Raw genomic sequence first — 26,438 nt, forward strand, 5'->3', positions numbered from 1 at the left:
TTATTAGAAGTTTTACCAATTTATTTAAAATTACATGGAAGATACGTCAAATGTGGAAAGTCTCATATTTTTCAATGCCAAGAACCATTAAAAGAATAAAGAAAATTTATTTCTTTAACTTTCTTATTAAATTTTTAAAAGTGAGAACTCATTTAGTTTGTAAGATTTTGATGATTTAATCTCATTTCTTTATTCATAAATTATGTCTTTAGGTACAGTCGGGAGCAAATCAATATTTTCCAAAGCTTATGATGCCAACATACTTTAGTGAAAGGAGGTGGGTTACTTAATTTATGAAACTGAAACATAGTAAAATATGAAATCATTTCTTAAAATATTCTTCTATTCACGTCTATGTTTATTTGTGAATTAACAAATTTGTCAAGAAAAAAAATTATTGTATAGAGAAGCTTGTTTAGTTTTCACTTGCATTCTAGGGGAAAATATTTTGCGTATATCTGAGGTGTATCTTAATATTTCATCATTTTTTACACCTAAGTTTATTTATCTCTGTTATTTCTCAAACAAATCAAGACTACTAAAAGTCCCATAATTTTGTGTTAGGTCTGTGAAATGAACGGATTTTGTGAAAATCACATAAATCTAATTAATGCAAGTGATAAGCAGTATCTACATTTTAAAATCATTGAAATAGTAGTGAGTATTCCCACATAAGGATACTTAGTTATAAATCTTAATTTTAAGGCAACGTAGGCACTTATAGATATAACTTGACTTTAAAGTTGATGGATAAAATTTTGAAATTAAAATACGTTTAGCCATAAATGATCCATTACCTCAAATGCATGACTATTACTTATCAATATACATAGTCATTTGATTTTCCACTATCATTAAATAAAAATAAATTTGACAGATTAGTTAAGTAAACTTTCCTTAAAAGAATTTTTTTCTACTCAATTATTTTTTGGTGAGTGTTCATAGACCTTTCTCCTTTTTTCCATGGTGTCTTTCTTCTCTAAAATCCACAATGTGATGGAATTACATTTTACCTATAATTTCTTCTCATAGATATAGCTTTGCAATTTTGCTATCCTTTAAGGATTTTTGGTTATGTATATTCCATCCATCCATTTACTCATTAAAATTTATATTGAGCACCATGCTAGGGTTTAGGAATATAAAGACCAAGAAGTTCATAGTTTTGTTCCTGGAGGGAGAACCAACAAAGGAATGTCTTATAAAATCCAGCCTGATGAGTGTTGATAGAGAGGGAGCAGAGAACATACAATTGGTATATTTTTTAAAATTTTTATTAGAGTATAGTTGTTTTAACAATGTTGTGTTAGTTCCTACTGTACAGAAAAGTGAATCAGCTATACATATACATATATCCCCTCTTTTCTGGATTTCCTTCCCATTTAGGTTATCACAGAGCATTGAGTAGAGTTCCCTGTGCTATACAGTAGGTTCTCATTTGTTATCTATTTTATACATAGTATCAATAGTGTATATATGTCAATCCCAATCCTCCATTTCATCCCACCACCCCTCCATTCCCCCCTGGTATCCATATATTTGTTCGCTACGTCTGTGTCTCTGTTTCTGCTTTGCAAGTAAGATCATCTATACCATTTTTCTAGATTCCACGTATATGCATTAATATATGATATTTGTTTTTCTCTTTCTGACTTACTTCACTCTGTATGACAGTCCCTAGGTCCATCCACATCTCTGCAAATGGCACTATTTCATTCCTTTTTATGGCTGGATAATATTCCATTGTATATATGTACCACATCTTCTTATCCATTCATCTGTCGATGGACAATTGATTTGTGACCTGATCCTTTGACAGGTGCAAATCACTTCCTCACTTTACTACCTTCATAGACCTCAAGCAATTGCACAGTAATGCTTAGCACACATCTCTTGCACTATAACATTTTGTCTATAAATACTCTGAAGGAAAAACCGGGACATGTCTTGGGTATATCCATATGCAAAAGCTTCTTTGTATTCTGCAGCATAATTACCCATGATGTGTAAAGGGTTCACTATAGGAGGTGAATACTTCATTTTTATGTACTTTTAGAAGCCACCTGACTGTAGACTGTTTTGTGTCCATGTCTAGAACATCTCTATGCCATCCTAACCATAACTTTCTCCCTCCTTCTCCTCTTCACCCTATCACCCTCCCTCTATTCCTGTCCATCACTCACCCAACTCCAAATCCCTTTACTTCCTTCTGGTCACGCCTTAGGTGACAAGTGAAGGTCATAGCAATTATCATACACTATATATATAATCTACTTACTTCTCTGTTTGTTGTTCTTTCTTTCTTTTTCTTTTTTTTTTTTTTGCGGTGCACGGGCTTCTCACTGTTGTGGCCTCTCCCATTGTGGAGCACAGGCTCCAGACACGCAGGCTCAGCAGCCATGGCTCATGGGCCCAGGTGCTCCACGGTATGTGGGGTCTTCCTGGATCGGGGCACGAACCCACGTCCCCTGCATCGGCAGGCAGACTCTCAACCACTGCTCCACCAGGGAAGCCCTGTTGTTCTCTTTAAGGTACTATACAGTAATTGTCCTCCAAATATTTTCTCTCTAAGTCACATTTTCAGTACTTTCTTTCATAAGATGCCTTTCTGATTGAACACATACACTTATTAATATTTTCCTAATATCCTCACTTCTCAAATTCCAGTCCAGTTACTTAATGTAATTTTCTACTTTCATAATATTTTTATATTTATCTGATAACATTCATAAGGCATATAACACTGAACCCAATAAAACGCATGAATGGAAAGTAAAAATCACATTTAATCAGCCAGCAAAGTAATGATATTTGTTGCAATTTGTTACAGTTAGTTCAGTTGTATATTCTGTTCAAATACAAAAGCACACTAATTTTAAAAGTGGACCAAATTGTTTCTTACAGCTATGTAGACTGATTTTTCTGAAAAAAACTTATTAACTTGTCCCAATGTTACTAAATATTCTAAAATTTTATTTTAATTACTGACTCTATTCCATATTCATAAATCGATGTCTTTAACAGAAGCCTTATTGTTGGTAATTATATTGCTCCCAATAGCTCACGATTAAAAATGCTGCTGCTATCAACATTCTTGTATCAAATCCTTGGACACATCTACAATAAATTCTTTGGCATACATTGCCAGAGATAAAGTTGAATTGATCAGATACCTCAGAAACTTTAAAAATAAAGGACTGATAAAAATACACACAAAAGTAAACTATTACTATTAGTACTAAAAATACAATTTTAGCAATATTAATGTAGGCAAGTTTGATTAAGTATTAATACTTTGCTATGCACTTGAATTCTTCCAAACACAATCTTATTGTTGAAGTCCCAGTTTTGAGAAGCTATTTGACTTTATAAGAACCAGAAATGATAATATGATTATAGACAAAGCACAAAATCTCAAACAGTGTTAAATAAGGAAAAGTAAGTTATTTGATTTTGACAAATATTTTATTTTAGATTTTATTACTTATACATAAATAACAAATGTATAAATATTTGTAAATATTTATAAATCATAAAGTGCAGGAACCAGTAAGTGAAAAAAAAGTTTTAAAAGAAAACAAGCATATTAATATTTTTCACTTGCTTTTCATTTAAAAATATAATGAAACTAACACATTATTGTGAAGCAATTATCAACAAAGACCTATTAAAAATATATTTATAATGATACCCACTGCTGAAAGTGACCTCCAGAATCAATACAAGCATAGAATTACTGCTCCAGGTCGAGGATTATTTTCTTTTTTCTTTCTGGAAGCAGGGTATGAAATGGTTGTAGATGTCAAGAAATAGTGTAAGGGAAATGAGATGATTACTCACTTAAGCCAGATGGAAAACTGGGTCTAACTGTCTGACTGCTTCATTGACTTCAAATAGTCTGCAGTCACAGACTCCTCAGAGGTATAATGCACTCGACATCTCCACAAGGAGCTAACAGTTCTTCTGCAGCAGTGAATGTCCATGGGAATTCAAACAGATTCCGTTTGATTCTGTGTCTCTTCATGTCCTCTCAGTGCTAATTTTTTTCTTTTAACACGCACTGAAATTTCTTGGTTCATGGTTCTCTTGGTTCTTAGGGATTGCTAGAAAAAACAAAAGCTTGGGAGTAATAATATCAAAGTAAGATAACACTATTCCTTTTTGTTATTTTACATCTAAGCAAAACACCCTTGGGTCATTTTTGGTCTCTTAACGATTCCATGGTTATTGCCAGCACTTTGGTATTTATTCAACCATTCAAAAAGATTTTCTTTTGTACAGTATTTTCCAACTTCATAACAGAGTAAGTCTTTTTACCAGCTAAGAAAATATTTCATGGGATATTTTAATATTCAATTTTTTCTTTGATGCTTAATTGATTAAAGTAAAATATTGGACACATATCCTACAGTTAATATGCCAAATGAAAGTGATTTAAATAATGGAGTTTCCTAAAGAATGTTGAAAATTGTTCATTGTTTTCACTAGCCATAGAGAAATTTTTACTTAATAAAAGCCAAAAATATCCTATCAAAAATACATAAAATCTTAAATAATTGAAATTTCTTAAGTTGTGTAACATTTTCTTATCATGATGTTCTGGAAAACTAGAAATTATAAATACTATTAATATGGTATCATATATATTTATACATATATCTAAATTATAAAACAACTAGAATAATAAAATAATAACAGCTCAATTTTCACAATATATATTAACTCTGTTTCCTATTTTCCTGTTTCTATTTCAGGAAATAGAATGGTTTCAAAGCAAACCCTTTGTATAACAGTTAATGACAGACAAAAACTTGGGCAAAATTCCAATGGAAATGTTGGATCAGATAATACCCAAATATACATACATATTATAATATTTGTTTGAAAATAATTTACAAAATTATATCTTCATCAAAAATGAGTGGCATCAGAGTTTGCCATTGGCTAAAATGAAGTAACATTTTAATAGTCTTTTTTGTTTTTTTGACACGGGGGTGGGGAAGGAGGGGTGGGATGAACTGGGAGATTGGGCTTGACATATATGTGCTACCATGTGTAAAACAGATAGCTAGTGGGAACCTGCTGTATAGCACAGGGAGCTCAGCTCGGTGCTCTGTGGTGACTAGATGGGTGGGGTTGGGGGGTGGAGGGCAGTCTAAGAGGGAGGGGATCTATGTATATATATAGCTGATTCACTTCATTGTACTGCAGAAACTAAGATGACATTGTAAAGCAACTCTACCCCAATTAAAAAAAAAAACACTTTAATAGTCTTTGAGGATGCTTTTGAGAGCCAGTATCAGAATCAGATATCATCACACTGGGATGATTGACTCAGTGAAGCACAAATTATTGTCAACAGTAGAGGTAAATAGGAGCTAAACATGAGAGGGTCATCAAAATTCATACAACTTTTGGTTTAATAAACCAAAAAGCACCAATGAATTTCACTTGCTAGCATCTTAGGGGAATGTGACTTGATTAGAATAAAAAAGACTCACATAGAAACAGAGAATATAAAAACGCCACATATTTTGCTGAATATTCTAATTTAAGACCAAGTATTTACTCTGAGAAATGATTAGAACATTGGAAATTGTAGTACAAATATGGACTATGATATGATTAGAGAATCCGAGAAGGACAATAACAATGTGGAAATTTTAGAGACCCCCTTCACCTCTAGGAAACCTAAAATATAGCACAGAGGAGAGATATAAATTATAAGAGTTTGGTAGAACTTATTTGGCTAAGACATGGCTGCAGTCCTTAATAATTGTGTGGACAGGGAGAGAGAGGCAACCTTGCAACATTATTACTTTTCTTTAAAAATAGACTTTGGGGGCTTCCCTGGTGGCACAGTCATTGAGAGTCCGCCTGCCGATGCAGGGGACATGGGTTTGTGCCCCAGTCCAGGAAGATCCCACATGCCGTGGAGGGGCTGGGCCCGTGAGCCATGGCCGCTGAGCCTGTGCGTCCAGAGCCTGTGCTCCACAATGGGAGAGGCCACAGCAGTGAGAGGCCTGCGTACCGCAAAAAAAAAAAAAAAAAAAAAAAAAAAATAGCCTTTGGTTTTCAGTATTTATCAAGTTGACGTCACACACCCTCCACCAAGTATATCTATTCTCTTCTATTCATCATATCTAGCTATCCATCAAAACCAATTAATAACCCTGCAAGGCAGAAACTACATTTCATTTATAGCCTGAGCACTTAGCATGTTTTGGTTTTTCATTTATGTAGTAGGCATGGATAATGTATTTAGAAAATGAGTAAGCTGCTCAAGAAAGTGTATAAAATTTATATTTTGTCTTGTGCTCTTAAACTATATTTAATTGTATCAGTACTATTTTCTTTTATTTTTTATATTGATTTCTATTAAATCAATAAAGCATAAAATCAATCCAACATAAATTTTTAAGTATTATCCATTATTTCAATAACAATGCAATTGAAGCCGCAGTTCTGATATTTCCAATTTCTAATGAGTGGACTTAGCTAGCAATTGAGATTAGTTCTGAAGGATTCCAAACACGAAATCATTGATATGTCTAGATTTCCATAAGAAATGTTTCCCTACTACATCCTGTCTGAATCCTAGAGCAAGTAGATCCCTTCATCCAACAAAATAAGTTACCAGCACTCCAGAGCCTCTTTAGGGAGAAAATCCTGAATTGGTATCTCACCAGGAATCTAGTTGAGAGACATGTTATAGAGATAATACAATCCATGTTATAGAGTATATATCCTCTCCTCTATATGGCCTGAGTCCTGCCTGTGGATCCATCTGTCTAACCTCTTAAACTATATTAACTTAACCCTTACAGAATATTCTTTGTATGTGTGTGTGTTTATTTTTACTATATTTTAATGTTAATGTATCTTTTATTAATGTATATATAAATAAAGAAAAGCACAAGGAAATGTATGTACAATTAGATGAATTTACATGTTACTAACACCAAGATCAATAAGATTTTTACAAGTTGCCTCAAAATATTTTTTTGCCTTTTTTTCAAGGATATGTTTCTTGGGTTCAGGATTCTTGGTTATTTCTTTTAACATTGTAAAGAACTCTACCCATTGTCCTGTGATTTTTGTGATTTCTATGGAGAAGTTACTTGTCAATCTTATGCTTGCCTATTTGAAGGAATTATGTCTGTTCTTTTTTTCTCATTTTTAAAAACTTTTTCCTTCCATTTGCATACATTCTATTAACTTAACTTCCATTTCTCCCTGTGTTCTGTGTCTAATCTTTTGTTAATATGACCTAAATAGTCCTTAATTTCAGGAGTTCTATTTTTCACCTTTAGAGATTCCATATATTTCCCTTTACGGATTCTAATTAATTCGTGAAAGTCTTTATGTTTTTGTTTAACTTGCCCACCCATCCTTAAAAAAAAAAATAAAATCATAATATTCATTTTCAAACCCTAGTCAGCTAACTTCAATTTCTGCCTCACCTATCAGTCTGCTTCATTTTCCTTTCACTTTCTTGGTTTTCAATCCTATCTCTTGGTACAACTAGCAGTTTTTGATTGAATGCCATATATTGACATTGCATATAAAAACTGTGAAGCCTTCAGCTAATGTTAGCATCCTCTAGACCTGGGGTTGGCAAACTATATAGTTCATGGGCCAAATCTGGCTAGTTTCCTGTTTTTGTAAATAATGTTTTATTGGAACATAGGCACACTCATTTATCTACATATTGTCTATGATTGCATGCACAATACATTGGCATACCTGAGAAATTGCAGGAGGATACTGCATGGCCTGCAAAGCAAAAACTATTTACTATCTGGACATTTACGGAAAAAGTATGCCCCCAGCTCTCAGCATATAAAGTAGGTTCTGATCATCTTAATCTAATCAGGGACTGGCTATATCTCAGCTGTGTTGCAGTCCTGGAAAGGCCAACTCTATCCATGATCTCCTTGGTCCTTTAGGGTTTTAAAATAAGGTCACAGTGCGTCCTCTGGGGCCTTTCTCCATAAAGCAATCTTACCTTTATCTCAGAAAACTAACAAAATGCTCTGTTTTGCTTTGCCTGGGCTTTCAACTTAGGTGTTTAGTCTCAGCCCCATAGAATCCTCGTATTCAGCAAATGTACTTAGGGAAAAACTGGCTGTATGTTTGTGGTCCCTCAAATCTCTGCACAAACATTTTCCAATTCTCTATTTCTCTCAGCAGTTGTCCTCCATGGGTATGTAAGCAGAATCATCAGCCTACTGTAATCACTCAGAATTAGAAAATGTCTCCATAGTAGATCCCTTTGGACCTAATTTTTCATTTCAAAATATTCATCTTATTATATATGTTCTGCTTTGTAAGTCACCTCAAATATTTCTTGGTAATTGGACAGCAATGAATGCATTTAGTTATTAACAGGAGTACATTAGAAATGTCTGTTCTTTGCATTTAATTATATTTAAATGCAATATATTTAAACAGAAAATAAACTGCTTGTTAATAACAGCACATTTACACTGGTGTTCTCACAGACTCTTGCAAAAGCAGTCTGACAATAAAAAAGAAGTTAGTGTTCCTTTACAAACACAACCCTTCAGGAATTTCCTTTGACCCAGAGAACAGAAAACAAAGGTACCATTCAATGTACCTACTTATTGCTCAGAGTCTGTAGGATGTTTCTTTTCTTCTCTGCAATAGAGTTGTCACTTGGTTATCTTTAGTCATATAATTTTCAATTGCAACTTATTCATAAACAACATATTCTAATTACTGCTATTGTCCCAGTCCTGCTTTTTTATCATGGTTGGTGGTTAGCATTAAATATGTTTAAATATGAACATTTCATTGTTGATTTTTAGGGACAGACTCTTGATAGATGCTCAACAAAGACTAGGCTGCTTCTTCCTATGTTTTTGTCAAAAGTGTCCTATGTTCTGATATGACCCTTCCTGATTCTGTTTCACTCATTTGTCAAATTTTTCATATCATTTGATATTATTTTAGGTAAATATTTCATTAAAATAATGAGTACAAGGGGACTAAAATTTACCAAGAAAGTAATATGACCCAGTTACTGTGCTAGTTACATTATACATTATGCACATTGTTTTCAATTTAATTCCCTACATTGTTTCTCATGTTTAATACATGAAAGAACTAAGCTGAAGGAAGTTTAACGAATCTCCGTAGGTTACACCCCAAGTTACCATTTTCACATCTTGAAAGTTACCAGTAATTATTTGATGTGTGCAAATACCCAATTTCGTTTTCCAAATTGTCCTATAACAGGGTTTCTAATGTATTCTATGTATCATAATTGATTAGTAGTTTCCTTAAGTCTGTTCCAGTTTTTTATTGCTACATAAAAAAACTTTCTAAAATTTAGTGGCTTAAAACAAAAAAAATGTATTATTTTCTTTTATGTATCTGTAGCTTGAAAAGAAAAAGTATATATTATTATCTCTTATGTGTCTTTGGGTTACTAGGCTCTGCTAGGTAATTTTCACTTAGAGTTTCCTCTGGGACTACAGTTAGATGGTGGTTGGGTTGGAGAAGGAGTATATATTGGAGCCAACTTTTACTGACTTAAGAGAGACAATGTAAAGGTCTAATTAAAATTTAATAATCTCCACATAAAACTTAAATAAAGGCCATGCTTTTCCATACTTTTTCTTTGAGGTTGATGCTCACCCATATATTCATATATTTATTTCAGTCAAAATACATGTATCTAAGGAATATAATTAAGCCAATATAAGGAGCAATTCTGTAATTACTTAACAGTATTTTTTGCACTATATAGAGGATATAACACCCTCTTATCTTCCATCTTCAAGATGAACAAAACAAACCAAATATTCCTAAAAGGAGATTTCAGAAAACTCTAGATAAATAATTTTCAAACTAGTGATAAGAGTTTGGGAGCCCTGGGAGTAAAGAGATAATATTATACTTTCATTTTACTATAATCTTACTATGACATTAATCTGCTGAAGTTTGAGATAAGACTAATTCTGGAGGTTTTTCTTTCCATTTAGTTTTTTGAACAATATCATATTGGATGGTTGAGAATTGTACTACAAGTTACTTTGACTTTTTTTTTTAACTCAGATCTATTACATATTTTAAAGTAGGTCTTTTCCTCAAACACAGACAAAAAAAAAAAGAGAGAGAGAAAAGAGAGAGAAGGGAGATAATCTATGAAACTAACTAAAGATACAATTTTAAAAAAAGAATTCTACTTTTGTGTTGGTACGCAATATCAAAAAAAATGCAAATTGAATTAATGCTACATGCTTTTTAAGGAGAATAACTCCCTGAAGAGAGGCTTCTGAAAATGGGTGAGACTATTGATTAGTAATGTTTCTCATTGGCTTAAGGGCAAACATACTCGGTTACAAAATCTAAAAAAGACTTGATGGAGTCAGTGTTTTAGAAAGAATTGGGTAATGACTTAGAGTATGTTATCCGAGTCAAACAGACTTGGATTATAATACTTCATGTAGTAGCTGAGTGAACTTGGGCAAATTTCCTCTGAAACTTGGATTTCCCACCTGTAAAATGGGGGAAATTAAAACTATCTCAAAGGGTTTTTGAAGATAGTAAATAAGGTAAAACATGCAAAACATCCAGTAAATAGCATATAGTTAGCATTCAATCAGTTATACTTATTATTGCCTGTTCATAGTGGAATTCAAAAACCTTGTGGTAATTCTCATATGGAGTTCTCTCTAAGATGATTTGGGGGTGAAAATTTTAAATTACAAAGCATGTTTATTACTGTAAAGATTAAAACACTTTTTACAGTAGTATTTATTTAAAATAAGAAAATACAGTTTTGTCATGGAGGACACAGAGACAAATCTGAAAGATTAAGGAATATGAAATCACTAGGTAACAGTATCTAAAGCATTTGTTAATGACTGCACTTCCTTCCATTTTTGTAATTGTTTTTCTTTTTAAATTTATTTATTTATTTTATTTATTTATTTTTGGCTGTGTTGGGTCTTCGTTGCTGCATGTGGGCTTTCTCTAGATGCAGAGAACGGGAGCTACAGGTTGTTGCGGTGCTCGGGCTTCTCATTGTGGTGGCTTCTCTTGTTGCAGAGCACGGGCTCTAGGCACATGGGCTTCAGTAGTTGTGGCTCGCAGGCTCTAGAGCGCAGCCTCAGTAGTTGTGGTGCACAGGCTTAGTTGCTCCGTGGCATGTGGGATCTTCCCAGACCAGGTCTTGAACCCGTGACACCTGCATTGGCAGGTGGATTCTTAACCACTGCGCCAGCAGGGAAGCACTGTAATTATGGTTTTAATATAGGATCTTGACAAAGTGTAGTGCCAAGATTTTTTATTCTTCATCTTTTTGTTTTTGTTTGGACTTACTCTAGAGTTCATTATTTAAGCTGATTTATGTGTGATTTAGCAAAAAAGTATGTAAAATCCCCTAACAAATTAAAGCTATGCTGTCATCAGACTCATATTGGATCATATCGTTTAACAAAATTTGTTTTTCATAGCAGAGACTTAATGAACTATTTCAAGGAAGAAGTTTATCTACTTTAATAAGGAGAGAAAACATTTTTTTTTGTAAAGGTATCTTAGTCTAATGACAGAGGAATAGTATTTAGCGACTACTATAGTTATAACCTAGGAAAAGAATGATTTGGTGTACAGTTCCATTCACATCTATCAGAATGAAGCATATTTGATAATTTTGTTTTAGTATTACTTGTATAGAGAAGTGAAGGGGATAGCCAATAGACTGATAGTGAATTAAATCTTATTATTTCTAGGTCACTGCTCTTTCAATTAATACTTTACAAAATACTATAGTTTTTTAATTGATATTTATTAATTAGCCAGAATGTAAGATGCAATTCAATGTACATCATAAGAAATATTTCTAGTTTTCTCAAATTATTAATTTCAACCTTATGATAAAATGTTATGTCCTGATAAAACCCTTTTGGAGTGAGCCCTTATGGCTTGTTAAGATTTAATCATAAAGATATTTTATTGTAAGTATGCAAAGCATTTTAAAATGTTTTCCATTTATACCTATCAACAAGCCGATTGGTTTGTACATTTTCTTTACAAATGTCTATATTTGTAGTCCAAAAAGGAGTTACGTCACGATGGTATAATTTGCTTTACTAGTTTCATTGGATTAAGATGCAGGTTACTCAGTTCATTCAAAATGAAAATATATACAGAGTTTATAGAATTTTACAAGAGAATATTATTATTTTGTAGTAGCCTAAGATATATGACTTTATCTTTCTCCATGTGTTTTTCTCATTTAAAAATAATATTTAACTACATTTTTGTTTGCACAAAGTATAGATTTGAAACTAGGCCAGTGATATTTTAGACACAATTTTGTGTCTTTTGTTATTAGATTTAAAAAGACATTTGGAAAAATAAATTGTGTAAATTCAAGTTTTGCTTATTGATAAAATTTAGGGTGAAAGGTGTTTTAGTAATATGTTCCAAGGAATTTTCATTTCATTCCTTCCAGAATATATTGAAAACTGGTAAAACTGAAGTCATTTAATTTCCATTCTGAAAACATAGCTTCCTTTTCCAGATCATGAAAAAATTTTGCCAAAGAATTTTAAGTGCTCTTTAATCCTCTTTTTTTGCCATGATATTCTGAAACTGTTTTACTTTACTAATCATATATTATGCAATTAAATATTTTCTTCTCTTAAATGATACTTTATGAGAAACATTCCTTATATAATTCAATATGTGTAGTTAATATTTTCTAAACATGAACATTTCAAATGCTCTGTTGTCACCAAAATATTCCTGTAAAAGTATTTTCACATCATTAAATTTCCTAAATTTAATATCACAGTTGAATAGTGATGTGTAATTGGGTTAGTTTAAAACTAATTCAATTTAAAAACAACTTCTCATCACAACAAAAACTAGTTCCACTTCTGTGATTCTACTAAGGTAATTGATTTTTTGCCTTCTATGTACTGTTGTATTTGAGCAAACTAGAAATTCAGTGGCTCAAACACTTTAATGTATCCTAAGCAGACTTTTCCCTTTCTGCGCTGGGAATTTTTTATTTATCATAAGATCTAGATGTCTAAGCTTATGGTAATTAGTATTCAAATATATTTGAGTCTCAAACATGAGAAATAGCTGACTTGTCTCCTGTTACAAAGCATAGAATATTGACTCTAATAAGATGGTTTAAATCAGATCAAAAAATGAGTATGGCGTATAAATGTCACCTTAGGTGGGTATCATTAGAGATTAATGAAAATATTTAATTTTACTAGTGAAAATTCAGAAAAGTCCATTAATATTCCTTTTAATTTTAAATGTTCCATTCATTTTTTTTTTAGAAAATAATGTAGCGTTTACAAAAGTAAGAAATAATGACCTATATATCTAGCTACCTAAGTATCTATCCATCCATCCATCCATCTGTATATCATCTATCTCTCTGTTTATTAACCACTTCAACTCAAATTCAATAAGACTTTATTTGGCAATTCACTAACAAAATTGTTTCAATATTTATGTCTAGCACTGTAGTTTATAATTTGTCTATTCAGGCCTTATAAACCTTTATACAGGCATTTTATTTGTAAATGCCATCAGGTACCAAGTTCACCCTTAAAACTTGGAAAATAAATGTGTGAAGATACAACATATTACGCTGGTATTATGGACAAGAGTACATGTATATGTGTAACATGAGACCAATAGCAGAGCTATTTCTAACCTGAACGTACATGTTGATTTGCAACTCTTACTAGTGCCTAAGAGGCACTGGAGGCACTGGAAAGGAAGCTGTGAGTTCAAATTCTGATCTTAACCATCTCGTGGGCTTAGAAAAGTTTTAACTCTCTTTTGGATATCAATATATATTACCACCTGTGCTGAGAGGGCTAATACCATACAACTGCGAAGATCTACTTTGCACACACACACAGTGCTGATCTGTGCACCTGTCCAGTTGCACATTTTATACTGTTGTTTTGTTTTCACTTGTCAACTTCTTTGCTAAAACAATCATGGATATTTCACCTCCTGGTCCACGCCACACATTTGTTAAATAGAAGGTACTGACACATGACTTTTCAGTTGCTGACCAGCTTGTCCTATTGTTGGCTGTCAATAATGATGCTTCCCAACAGTCCACAGTAATTGAGTTGCCTGAATATTTGCTTCAGAATATCTGCATGTCATCCAAAAGAAAGTAAACATGTTGACAAATGTTCAAGAGTGTCAATCAGTAGAGTGATAATTGAAAATGCTGAAAGGTGGCAGTTGTGATAAGGTATCAATGCCTGAGGGGAAAAAGACCTGATGGTCAATGAAATGTGGTCTGAAATATGGTGTCACTTGAAGTACAAGTCCTTTCTCCAACAAAGAGCACAGCGACATAAACGTAAAGATATAAAAGTCTAAATTTCAAGGAGGGAAGCTTCAAGAGAGATAATATCACACATTAATAAAAGTTTTGGCACAATTCTCTGGATTTCCTACAAAATACTGCTTTTCTGTAAATCATTTTCTATTTTGAACACCTCACAGATGACAGAGCACAGAATGGGTGTTTCCAAATATTTGATGATTTAATGAATGAAAAAGAATGAATAAATAAATATGTCACCAGAACAGAAAACTAAGGTAGAGTACCTCAGACAGCAAAATTCAGGTGATCAGATTTTAATATGACAACAAATGCATACGATTCATTTGCAAAGAAATTCAAATGAAAGAATCGCAGTTCACAAATTAATAACTAGTCATGCAGTTTGCAAAACACAGTGATTGAAAATTAAATGCTAGTAGTAATGTAATTCTTCAAGGCACTGCACTTAAAATGAATTTTGAGCAAGAATCTAAATACTTAGGGTATACACAGGTGAAGGAATCTATTCCAGAATTTTAAAAAGAGTGAGGTGCCACCAAAATGTGAAAAGTAAAAGTAAGTCAAATTGAACAAGATTCAGAAAGAACAAAATTAGTAAACTGAACTGAACACAAAGAAAATATTTTTAGAGATTGATGGGCAAATACTTATTTAGTAAATATGTTACTTGAATTTTTAATATCAGAAACTCATTATAGGTATGCTTTAGAATGCTAGATCATAAAATATATATTCAGTGCTTTAATGATACCCATGTTATTTTTAGAAACACATTTCAAATCATTTTATGGGTAGATTTTTATAGCAAATTATTCCTGCCTGACTTGTTTTGATTTGGGGGTAGAGAAAATTAAAATGAAGAAACAGCACATTTTACAGAATGTTGTCTTATCCAGACTAGCTTGTTATTCTCTCTGTTGCTCTCTTACCTATGTTATTCAGTATTCAAGTCACCATATTTGCAAAACTTCAAACAGAATTTTCTGATATATATGGCTTGCTGCATTGATGGCATTTAGCTTTGGGAACTTCTCTAAGAATATTTTGTATTATTTGTCTTCTAAAGGACCCCACAAAAGAGCTCACATTAATTACAGTCATTTTTATTTATTGTACCATTTATCAATTCTACTACTTGTTGCAACCCAAACTGGGTACTCATGAAACATAATTTTCACTACTAGGACTACGACTTCCAACTTAGTCTCATAGCTACAGTGATATACAAACACCTGAAGTTAAGAGCAGCAGTTGCAGCACTGAAAACAAATCTCAACCCAAGGTTCTTGGAGACACTGCCAATTTCCATACTTTTAGCCAAGAGATGGGATATTCAGAGAAAGCAGAGCAGAGGAAGAGCTCTAGTAAAGAAACCTATGAATTTCACATGTGCAGGACATGAAGAACTAGTTAGAATAATTTTCCAGCCATACATGCTTTTTAGTGAAATAGATAATGGAATCTCCATCATGGGACCAAAGACTTGATAACAAGGGTGTTAACAGGTTGGGTTTAAATGCCCTCTTCTGTACATTGTCTTATTTATGTTTATTATAACATATACTTTTTATGTAAAATAAATCATATTTTATAATATCTTTGGAAACTATTAAAAAGAATACATAGAAGAATAACCCCTGAAAGTATTGTTAGGAGGTGGTTGTTTTCCTTCTAATATTAATCTCTGTTTTGGTCCACATGTGTCACAAGTCTGTTCATTCCACATGTATGATTTGTAGTCCTTTAATTCATTTATAGTATAGACATTTATGAAGACATACATAATTTTACTTTAAAAAATGGGTTTTAAAATTCTCCAGTACCCTGCTGAGCTTAGGTTTACCACTTATACATTATAGCATAGGTGGCTCTAATGTTTACTGCCATATTCTGACTAGTAATATGCACCATTTGCAAAAATAGCTTTTCTTACCAGATGCTCACTGGCAATGAAGATTATAGTATCAGAGTATCATATTTTTAAAATGGTGTTTAATTTAATGTACATCTATTTGATAATCAGGTTCAACAAACATTTTATCTTGCTATTATATTATTAATGGAATTGAAGACATGTTACATTTTAAAGATTTTAATTAGAGAGCTAGAATTTTGCTTATTCATTTAAAACATGTGTTTGTACAAAGGTTAATAATTATTTTTTAGCCATATTTGTCACAAACATTTTCTTTTTATATTTTAACATTTTTTCTTTGCAGTGTGAAATGTGTTTTATGTTAACATAATATTTTACTTTGTGATTGTTTCCTCTGATTTAATACTTAGACAATTTTTCACTGTTTGAGCAAGTAAAATTTTCTACATATCTTTTGATTTTACATTTTATTAAGTCATCTATTTATTTATCTTGGGATCTGTAAAACCAATAGAGCAAGGGAAAGACCTGTCACAATCACAGAACAATTATGTTTCTCTTAGTTGATCATTGTTATTCTAACAGGGTTCTGGTTTATATATTTTGTTGCCATTCTATTTATGACAGAAGCATGCATGAGTGATTATTCATTGTGGATTGGACATTTCGTCAATTTGAACCAACCCTATTTGTCTTGGTCAAAGACTTTTCCTTTAAATCCCTCTTTGCTCACAATTAATTTGCCACAAGTGCACTGTTTTTGTGTCCTTTGTCCACATCACTTTGTCCACCTTTGTTTAGAAGTTTCACATCAAATTTCATTTTAAATGTGTCTCTTCAAAGTAGTATCTATTTGGGTTTAATATCTCTAATTAATCTGAACATCAAAATGGGGTTTAATTGGTTTACAATAGTTCTCAGAAGTGATGGATTTGGTTTTCTGTTGTGTTCGGTCAAATGGATTATTTTACACTTTTTGGTTGTTTATTTATCCACTCTTGTAAAGTGAGATTTTTCAAAGAGAGAGTTGCTGGTGGGGCTGGATTAACATTCCTGTAGCTTCTTCGAAGAGCAGCAGAGGAGATCAGGTCGTTATTACTCGCTTGTTTTCATTGTTTTGCCTTGTTTTTTGTTTGTGGTGGAGGGGCAGATATTATGACTCTCAGTTTGCGGTCAAACAGTAGAAATGTGTTTTTCTGACTTGTGTCTTGACAGTGGGATTATAGCAGTCCTAGCAAATAAAAATGGCAGGGGTTCACATTTTGTTTATCAATGGTTGCACTACACTTACAGGAGAAAATTCCTCTGTATTCTGTAAATGGCTTTATTATAAGTTCTAGCTGGTGTGGTGATGTAAGCCTTCATCATTTCTGTTTTTCTTTAGTCTAAACAGCAGTTATTTCAACTCTTCTTCCCTCTCTTCATATCTCTAACCCTGTATGCACTCCCAAACTTCTAGCAAGAGCACTTAGTATCTGCATCACAGAAATAACTTGTCATAATAAAAGTAAACCTACCTGCCTCAACTTTCCATCTTAGACTCTTCTCAATTATTTTCTCCAAGCAAAAATTTTCATTTTTCCTTTCTGTTTAGTAAACATCTGTTGCCTGTCCTCTGTGACCCACCATTTCATTCTGGACCACGTGGTCTTCAGCCTTCTCAGGGACCTTATACTCCAATCACTCTCCATCTCTGATATTTTGAAAGGTTCCTGCTTTGTTCACTCCATTTTATCAGCTTTTATATATTAAAATGTTCTCCAGTTGTAAAAACAAACAAAACACAAATTAGAATCTAAATCAAAACTCAGCTTCACAATGCCCTCCAGCTACCGCCTTCAGTCGTTCCGTGCTTTCCTGCCCAGATTTCTTGTTTTCACTGTAACTTGACAGCCCCACTTATTTTTGAGCATTGGTGGGCATTGGCCCTTTGGTTTTCCACTGCCCGTTCTTTATCCTGCATAGGTTTTCTTTCTCATTCCTGTGGAATTATTTTTCCTTAACTAAAAACATGAGTTTTTTTTTTTTTCTGGAGGAAAATGAAAAACCTAATACCCCACCTGTATCATTTGACTGTTGCCTCATAAAGGTGATGTGACAAAGAATGATCCCCAAATTCTGGAGTTTCCATTAATAACCATTTGTTCACCATGACCACAGGTTGGCCCCATGTTGCTGCTTTAGGTTGAAATGCAAACGGGAAGATCTGCTTTAGGCTGCAGTTGGGCTGGGCCTGGCTCTTCCTGCACGTGGGCTCAGGTTTGCTCTACTAACGTCCGTATTGTGGATTAGGGACAACCACTCCTCAGAAGAAACTCCTCCAGTCCTGATGGCTGGAGTGAGAGAACAAGCTGGACAAAGCTGGCACATGTCAGGGCCACTGAGAACTGTTAGCCAAGGCAAGTTTATGGCTGATGCCAAGCCAGGCAAGGCACCGCTCCACCATCACAGTCACATGGTCGAGACCACCCCAGGATGTACGGGGAGGGGTTGGAGCTTTTGGAAAGATAATGCAATCTAATACCCTCATACTCACTGGAAAGGGTTTGTCAATTTATGGGCAGACACCTAAGTAAAAGTACAGGGGTGTGGCATATGCATTCAGACCAAAACTGGGTCACTGTTCTTGCCTATTATTTTTCTAGCAAATTTTAGTTTAGTAAGAGATTCAGTCCATTGCTGATAATCTGAGTTTTGGTCAACCTCCCCTGGCTGTCATTTCTCCTAAAATTAGAGAAATCACATTGGAAAAAATAATGCTTATATACACACAAAAGTCAGGGATTATATACACACAAAAGTCAGAAAGTGTCCTCCTTAACTCCAAGACCCTGATTCCAGCTATTTCTGAAGTCCAGACAAAAGTGCACTCTATTTAATGTTAATAAATCTTTTGGTTTTGGGCTTCCCTGGTGGCGCAGTGGTTGAGAGTCCACCCATGTACTGCAAAAAAAAAAAAAAAAACTCTTGATTTGATGTAGATATTCAAACTAAGTTTCTCTCACCAACATCAGCTCAGATAAATAACAGTCACACGCTCATTTACACCATTCTGCTTTTTTTTTTAAACCACATTACATTGAAACTGAATTCTCTGATGTTAGCATGGTCCAGCTCATCAACCCTTAGTTTTTTTAGTCTCATGGAAAAAAAATCAATGACAATATAAATGACATCATCTTTAAAGCTCTCTTCCCTTGACTTCCAAAAATTTACCCATTTTTGCTTTTCCTCAGTTTCATTTGTGGGTTTTTCTATCTAATTTTGTCTAATAAACATAGATGTCCATTGGGGTTCTGCTTTAGCAAGACTTAACCCCTCATTTTAGACACTTTTCCTATGCAGTCATATCCATTCCCATATTTCTAGTACCATGTAAATGAAGGTGAGTATAGAGTCACTATTTTCAGTGCAAGCTCTTTTCTAAATATCAGATGCATATATGTAACTCATCTCTGGGCACATGTATGTAGATGCTTTGCAGGCTTTTCAACCGTACTATGCCCACAGTTAAACTTGTTTTTTTCCCTCAAACTTCCCACTTCCTGCCTGTCCTCCTTCGTGTGATAAATGTCTCCATCATTCATGGACTTGGATGTGTTTTAGACTCTTCTTTGGCCTTCATTACACCAGTAATGTTCACCAAATCTTGCATATTCCACCTCTTAAATATTACACCAGCTACTCCTTTCCTCCAAAAACCACTGCCATTTTCTGTTTCAGGTTATTCCCATTTTTTGCACATGGATCTCTGCCATAATATATTCATTGTTTTCCTCTCTTCAGTTTGATATCTGCCAAGCTATACTCCATATTTCACCCAGTATTTTGTTTCTATTGTACCAATAATATCACAATGCCTTCCACTGATGAAGATTCTCCGATGTCTCCTTTTGCTCTTGGGATCAAGTTTACACTCCTTAAGATGCTTATTGGAGCTCTTGTGGTCTGGATTCTGCTTACCTTTCTTACTCTTCTCTTATCCCTCTTCACCAGCACTCTATTCTGATACTGAGCGTGTATCAATTTCTTCAATATGCAATGCTCTATCTCGCCTCATGCCCTTCTATGGATGTTCACCTCTCATTTCAAAGCATCGATTACCTTCTTATTCTCCCCACCCCTTTGCCTTGCTAATAGTATTGTACTTCAATGTTAAAGGACTCCAGGCAAAGAAACACAAAGACTTGGCTTTTTTTTTTTTTTTTTTTTTTTGCAGTACGCGGGCCTCTCACTGTTGTGGCCTCTCCCGTTGTGGAGCACAGGCTCCGGATGTGCAGGCTCAGTGGCCATGGCTCGCGGGCCCAGCCACTCCGTGGCATGTGGGATCCCCCTGGACCGGGGCATGAACCCCTGTCCCCTGCATTGGCAGGTGGACTTTCAACCACTGCACCACCAGGGAAGCCCCGAGGTAATTTCTTAATATTAGTTATTAGTAAGTTAAGTTGTATATGTTACTTTTTAACAATTTATGTCTACCATCAGAGAATCCAGGGCCTTTATTCCTTTTCATTGTTTATGCTTTACTCAGTACCAAGGTAGAGAAAATAAATTCACTCAAATGATTGGACTTTATTAAAAAAGAAACAATATGAAGGAATGATTTAGAAAAGTGTTTGTAAACATGAAGATAGATTTAAAATTAATCTGGGTAGATATATTTTCAAAGCAGTGTTCAGTTAGTAATTCATGATGAATGTGTAAATTGCACAGTGTTGAGAGCATATGTCCCTGTTTTGGTGTGCAGCTACAACTGGAGATGTAATTTACAAGTATGTCACTGGCATCATTGTTGAAAGTGAGCCCTGTCTCTACCTGGCGTTAGAAGTCACTGACCAAAGACTCACTGAGGATATACCTGTAGTCCAAAAGTTAGGCTAATTTAGCTCACTGCAACAAGGGCAAATGCTTCCCAGAGGCATCATGGCAACACCTCAAAAAAGACTGTTTGGAGGAGCATTTTATAGAATTTATAGAATTCAGGCTTGTGCCAAATGATTCTTGCTAGAAATTCAGGAAGCTGTGGCTGGTTCTTAATTGGATATTTTCTGGAAGCAGAGGGAATTCAGACACTCTGTACCTTAAACATTTTAGCTAGGGGGAAGGAGTATCAGAGTCAGCTAGGATAGTCACTGGTTAAAAAAAAAAAAGCAGCAGCATCCATATGAATCAAATGCAAGGTTTGCTCAGTCACTGTTAGGGTGGTGGATTTGGTGTGTCATCTTGTTCCAAGCATGCTTGCAGCTTGGCCTTATTGGATATCATCTGTGTTCAGCTGGGAATACCTTGTACTGGCTGCAAGCAGCGCTGTTTTTAATTTTCTCAGAAGTGATGACGCATCTCCTCCACACTGATCAACTTGGTCTGGGTCTTATTTTGATCAGTGAGTAGAAGTGATATCTGTTATGAGGAAAAGCTCTAAGACCACCATGTTTTCTATCCCATCGTTCTCTTGCCTCTGCTCTGAAACCTGTGATATTGCTGATAGAGGCTGCATCCTGGCATGAAGACAGCACAGAGCATCAGAGCTCATGTTTAAGGACATATAAATAAATGTGCAACCAGTCTTAGCTCGAGTGAACTCCTGAGGTGTAAGGGTTGTTTGGTTCTGTAATATTACTAAGTCTGAGCTGTACGATATATAAAGTTATCAGGACAAGTTCTTGTTTACTAATAACCATTCCATGAAAAACTGCCTAATTTACATTTTCTGTTACCTTCAAAATAATTGCAAGCTAGCAACATGATTTGTCAGTATACTGATTATGGATTCATCTCTCATACACAGAATCTGTAAATAATATATAACACTAGATTTCCAGCATTTTATTCTCTCAACAACGTGTATCATTTACAGAGAAATATCACTGCTGGGATGTCAAGACTTCAAGTACTTATATCTGTGCTTATAAGCAAATCTACAAGGAAAGATAAACCATGATGAAAATACTGCCTGGAAAACATGGAATCATTATACAATGTTTTAGGAAAATCAAATGCTTATTCGCAATGAGCTAAGATGCAATCATCTCTAATATTGAATGACTTCAGCAGGTGTGGACTACTCGAAGCTGATTGGTTCTCTCTCCCCTGGACAGCTCATGGTTGGATACTCCCCTTAACATCTGCACTAATATTAGTACGATGTGACATAAATCCTCATCTATTTATTCATACATTTATATACATGTATGAAAATCTGAGGGCTCCAATCTTAACTTTCCATTCCGCACTCTAATGGCAAAATATACACTTGCACATTATTGGAAACATATTTTCCTAATTCCTTCATATATGGGTTGTTAGTTTTCTTAATGGTGGCATTAAACCCTCATACAATGATTGCATGTTTGTCACCATCTCCTTCTTTTGTACATCCATAAAGTACATCTCCTGGGACTACTGAACATGGATTCTTTGTGAAATGAAGCTTTTCAGTCAGGCAGTTAAAAAAAAAATAGTACCACACCAGCAGATGTAACATCAGTAATTTAGTACTAATCAGCTCAACTGGTTTTTACAGAATTTCTGCCTTTAATGTTCTGTGCCTTCATTGTGTATGATTTACATCTTAGCTGAGAGGAGCTTCAAAGGCTGGCTGCTATCAATAGCTGACTGATGCTATCTGCCTGTCATTACTGCTTCCACTGCCAGTGCCCTTTGGATCAGGTGACCAAGTACAGCTATAGAAAAGAGCACACTTGTAAATGGATTTTCCCTTATATGAGCCAGATTAAGACTTAGGAGAAAAAGTGGTGCCCTATATATGTTTCAGACCACCAAGTGACCTAACCATTATCCCGTCAGCCATCAAGGAGAAGTGAGACGGATAAGGATAGAATACTTGCAAATAGAGTCACTTTCATCCGGAAAGAAGATACTAGAACTTCAAAGACTGGTTCTGCCATGGTTAGGTATCTGTTAATTTTGGCATCCAGGCAATATCTAAAATTTCATATGGTAAAGACTTGATTTTGTTTCAACAGTTTTTGAAAAATTACTTAACCAACAGAAGTCATTAGAAAATAAGTTACACTGGGTTCTAGGCTTTGGGGAAAATCGCTATTTTATTATTTATTTTTTCAGAGCTTCATTTCAAGATGTTGTATTCCCCAATGTTATTACATCGAGCAGATGCTCAATAGTTTATCCAGTTTCTTTTAAATGCCTGAATGGAAACATTTTATCCACACTAAACTTCTCTAATTTCCTTTCAACTCCAAAAGTGGATTTTGCATTAAGGAGAATCCCAGAGGAATTTAGATCCTGTGATCTAATGCCATGCTGTTTTTGTTTAATTTAGCCACTGGTTTTAAAGGCATGAGAGAAGCATTTAGGATGTTGATTCATAAATGTTAAGGAGCATAGTGCTTTAACTTTTTTTCAGTTTTACTTCAACAAGTCCTCTCTAAAGGGAAATGGAGCTGAATTACTTCTAAACAAATACCAGAAATAGCTATAACTTGGTAATCTGATATCAAGCTGATACATAGAGATAAATCAGCCCCTTCATTGGATGATGGATGGAACAGAATTAATTTTAGAGTTAAAGCCATTGCAGAATGTGGCAATTATCTCAAGAAATATCAGTTGTTTCACAAGAATGGGAATAAACACTGTATGTGCAAACTGCTTACAAAATGATTTTTTTTTGCACTACTTTTCACTGTTGATTTGATGCTCATACCTAAATGTCCATCAAGGGCCAAGATTCAGCTCCCTTTTGAATCTTAAGTGTACCTATGCATAATTGGATGCCAAAATGTAGCCTTAACATTTCTTAAGAAACAGCTGCCAGGAAACCGGCTTCTATAGAAATAATAAGTATACTTGCCTTTTTTGAAGGGATGAGGGGTGGGAGAAAGTAATTCATGGAATCTGTGAAATTTGCTTTTGCTTTTTACAATGATCATGCTGAAATAATCTGAATTTCACTATGGTCATCAATACGTCACGGCTAGGTTAAGGTGTTGTCCATATGTGTATTGAGGTCAGAAAAACTGAGTTCATTTTAAATAAGTTCCGAGATCCTCTCCACTCAGATACAAATGAAACATACGTGAGTACTACATGCCAAGTGTGATTTAAAGTGTTTTAATATGAAAAACCTCCAACATGTATAAAAGTAAAAGACACAGTATAATGAACCCAGATGCACTCATTACCCTGCATCAAATATTGTATACTCCTTTCCAATATTATTTCATCTGTAACACCACCCATTCCTTGGGAACCCATATGCATTTAAAATAAATCCTGGTATCATTTCATTGTATTTAAAGCTATTTCAATGTCAATTCCTAAGAGAGAATATTTTAACAAAAATACCCATCATAGCATTATCATTATTTTAAAAAATCCCTCAAAATTATCAAATATCCAGTCAGTTTTTATTTCCCCCACTTGGCTGAATGAATGCTTGGGTTTTGAATCGGGATTCAAAAAGCTATATATTGTAATTGGTTGATAAATTGCAAGTCTCTTTTATTATGTAGTGTCCTCCTTGCTGTCTTGTTTTCCTTTTGCAATGTGTTTGTAAATGATACAGAGGGATTAGTCCCATAGAGGTTCTCATAGTCTAAAATTATTTTATTGGTGTCACGTTTCATGTTCTCTGTTCCCTGTTTTTTCTGTAGATGTTTGGTCAGAGTAAGGTTCTATTTTTTTTTTCTGTCAAGAATATTTCATCAGCGATTATTCACTTCTATGAAGAAGAAAATAATACTTATTGATGAAAACATGACTGATTTTTAAAAAATTTACACCCCCTTGATTTAGCTGACACTGACAAACCTGTGCAAACTTTGTTTTTCAGTCTTTGTAGTTTCACAACCAAAGTGACAACTATTAAAACAATTAGTTAATTCAAAATCAGTTGGGGGCATATCATTTATTAAGGACTGTTCTCTTACAAAGGGACAGGATTGGGGTAAAAGATAATCCCTGCTCTCGAGGAGCACAGTTCAGTGTATGAAGATTCATGGCATTGCTGAGAGGTATGAATTTAGACAAGATATGACTCTTAGTCTGGTGAAGACTTGGGAGCAGAGATCTAGTCTAGGGGAAAGGTCTTACTAGAAATGGGGCAAGGAGAGAGCAAGGCACGTTTGGCGTGACTCAATAATAGAGTTTACATGTCATCCACTAAATTAGGGCTTTATACTGGAGACTATAAGGAAAAATAGTAGTTTACTAAATAGGAAAAATATGATCATATGTATGTTTTAGAAAGAAAACTGTGGTATGGAAATGCCGAATGCTTAAACTGAGAGAGAACTGACAAAATAAAAAGAAGACAAGCTATTTTAAAAGCAATTCCACTCCTGTGTATATATTAAAAAAAAAACTAATTCGAAAAGATACATGCACCCCAGTGTTCATAGCAGCATTATTTATAATTGCCAGGATATGGAAGCAACCTAAGTGTCCATCAAAAGACGAATGGATAAAGAAGATGTGAGGTATATATATATATATATATATATATATATATATATATATATATATGCTCTATATGTGTGTATATATATGTATACACACACATAATGGAATAGTACTCAGACATAAAAACCAATGAAATTTTGCCATTTGCAGCAAGAGGTATGGACTTGGAGGGCATTGTGCTAAATGAAATAATTCAAACAGAGAAAGACAAATACTGTATGTTATCTCTTATAGGTGGAATCTAAAAAATACAACGAACTAGTGAATATAACAAAAAAGAAGCAGACTCACAGATATAGAGAAAAAAAGTACTGGTTACCAGTGAAAGGAGGGAGTGGGGAGGTATAAACTACTGGGTATAAGATAGGCTCAAGTGTATACTGTACCACACGGGGAATATAGCCAATCTTTTGTAATAACTGTAAATGGAAACTAACCTTTAAAAATTGTATAAAGAACTTTAAAAAAGAAAAAAAAAGCTATTCAAATTAAACTACTGATTAGATAAGCTCTAGAGGTATATAACCCAATGGAATGCAACTAGTATATCTGAATTCAAGTACATGTGGCATAAAGGTCTCAGATGGTTCCCTGTCCTACGTGATCCTAGACAAAGTACTTTACCTCTCAGCATCTGAATTTTCTTACCTGGAAACTGGGTATAAATATTACTTGAGAGGATTCGATTTTAAGTGACAAGAAACCAACTCAAACTGGCATAATGGAAAAGGGATGCATCATGTCATG

Source organism: Mesoplodon mirus, assembly GCF_964341445.2.
Source record: "Mesoplodon mirus genome assembly, chromosome: 17".
Lineage (NCBI taxonomy): Eukaryota > Metazoa > Chordata > Mammalia > Artiodactyla > Ziphiidae > Mesoplodon > Mesoplodon mirus.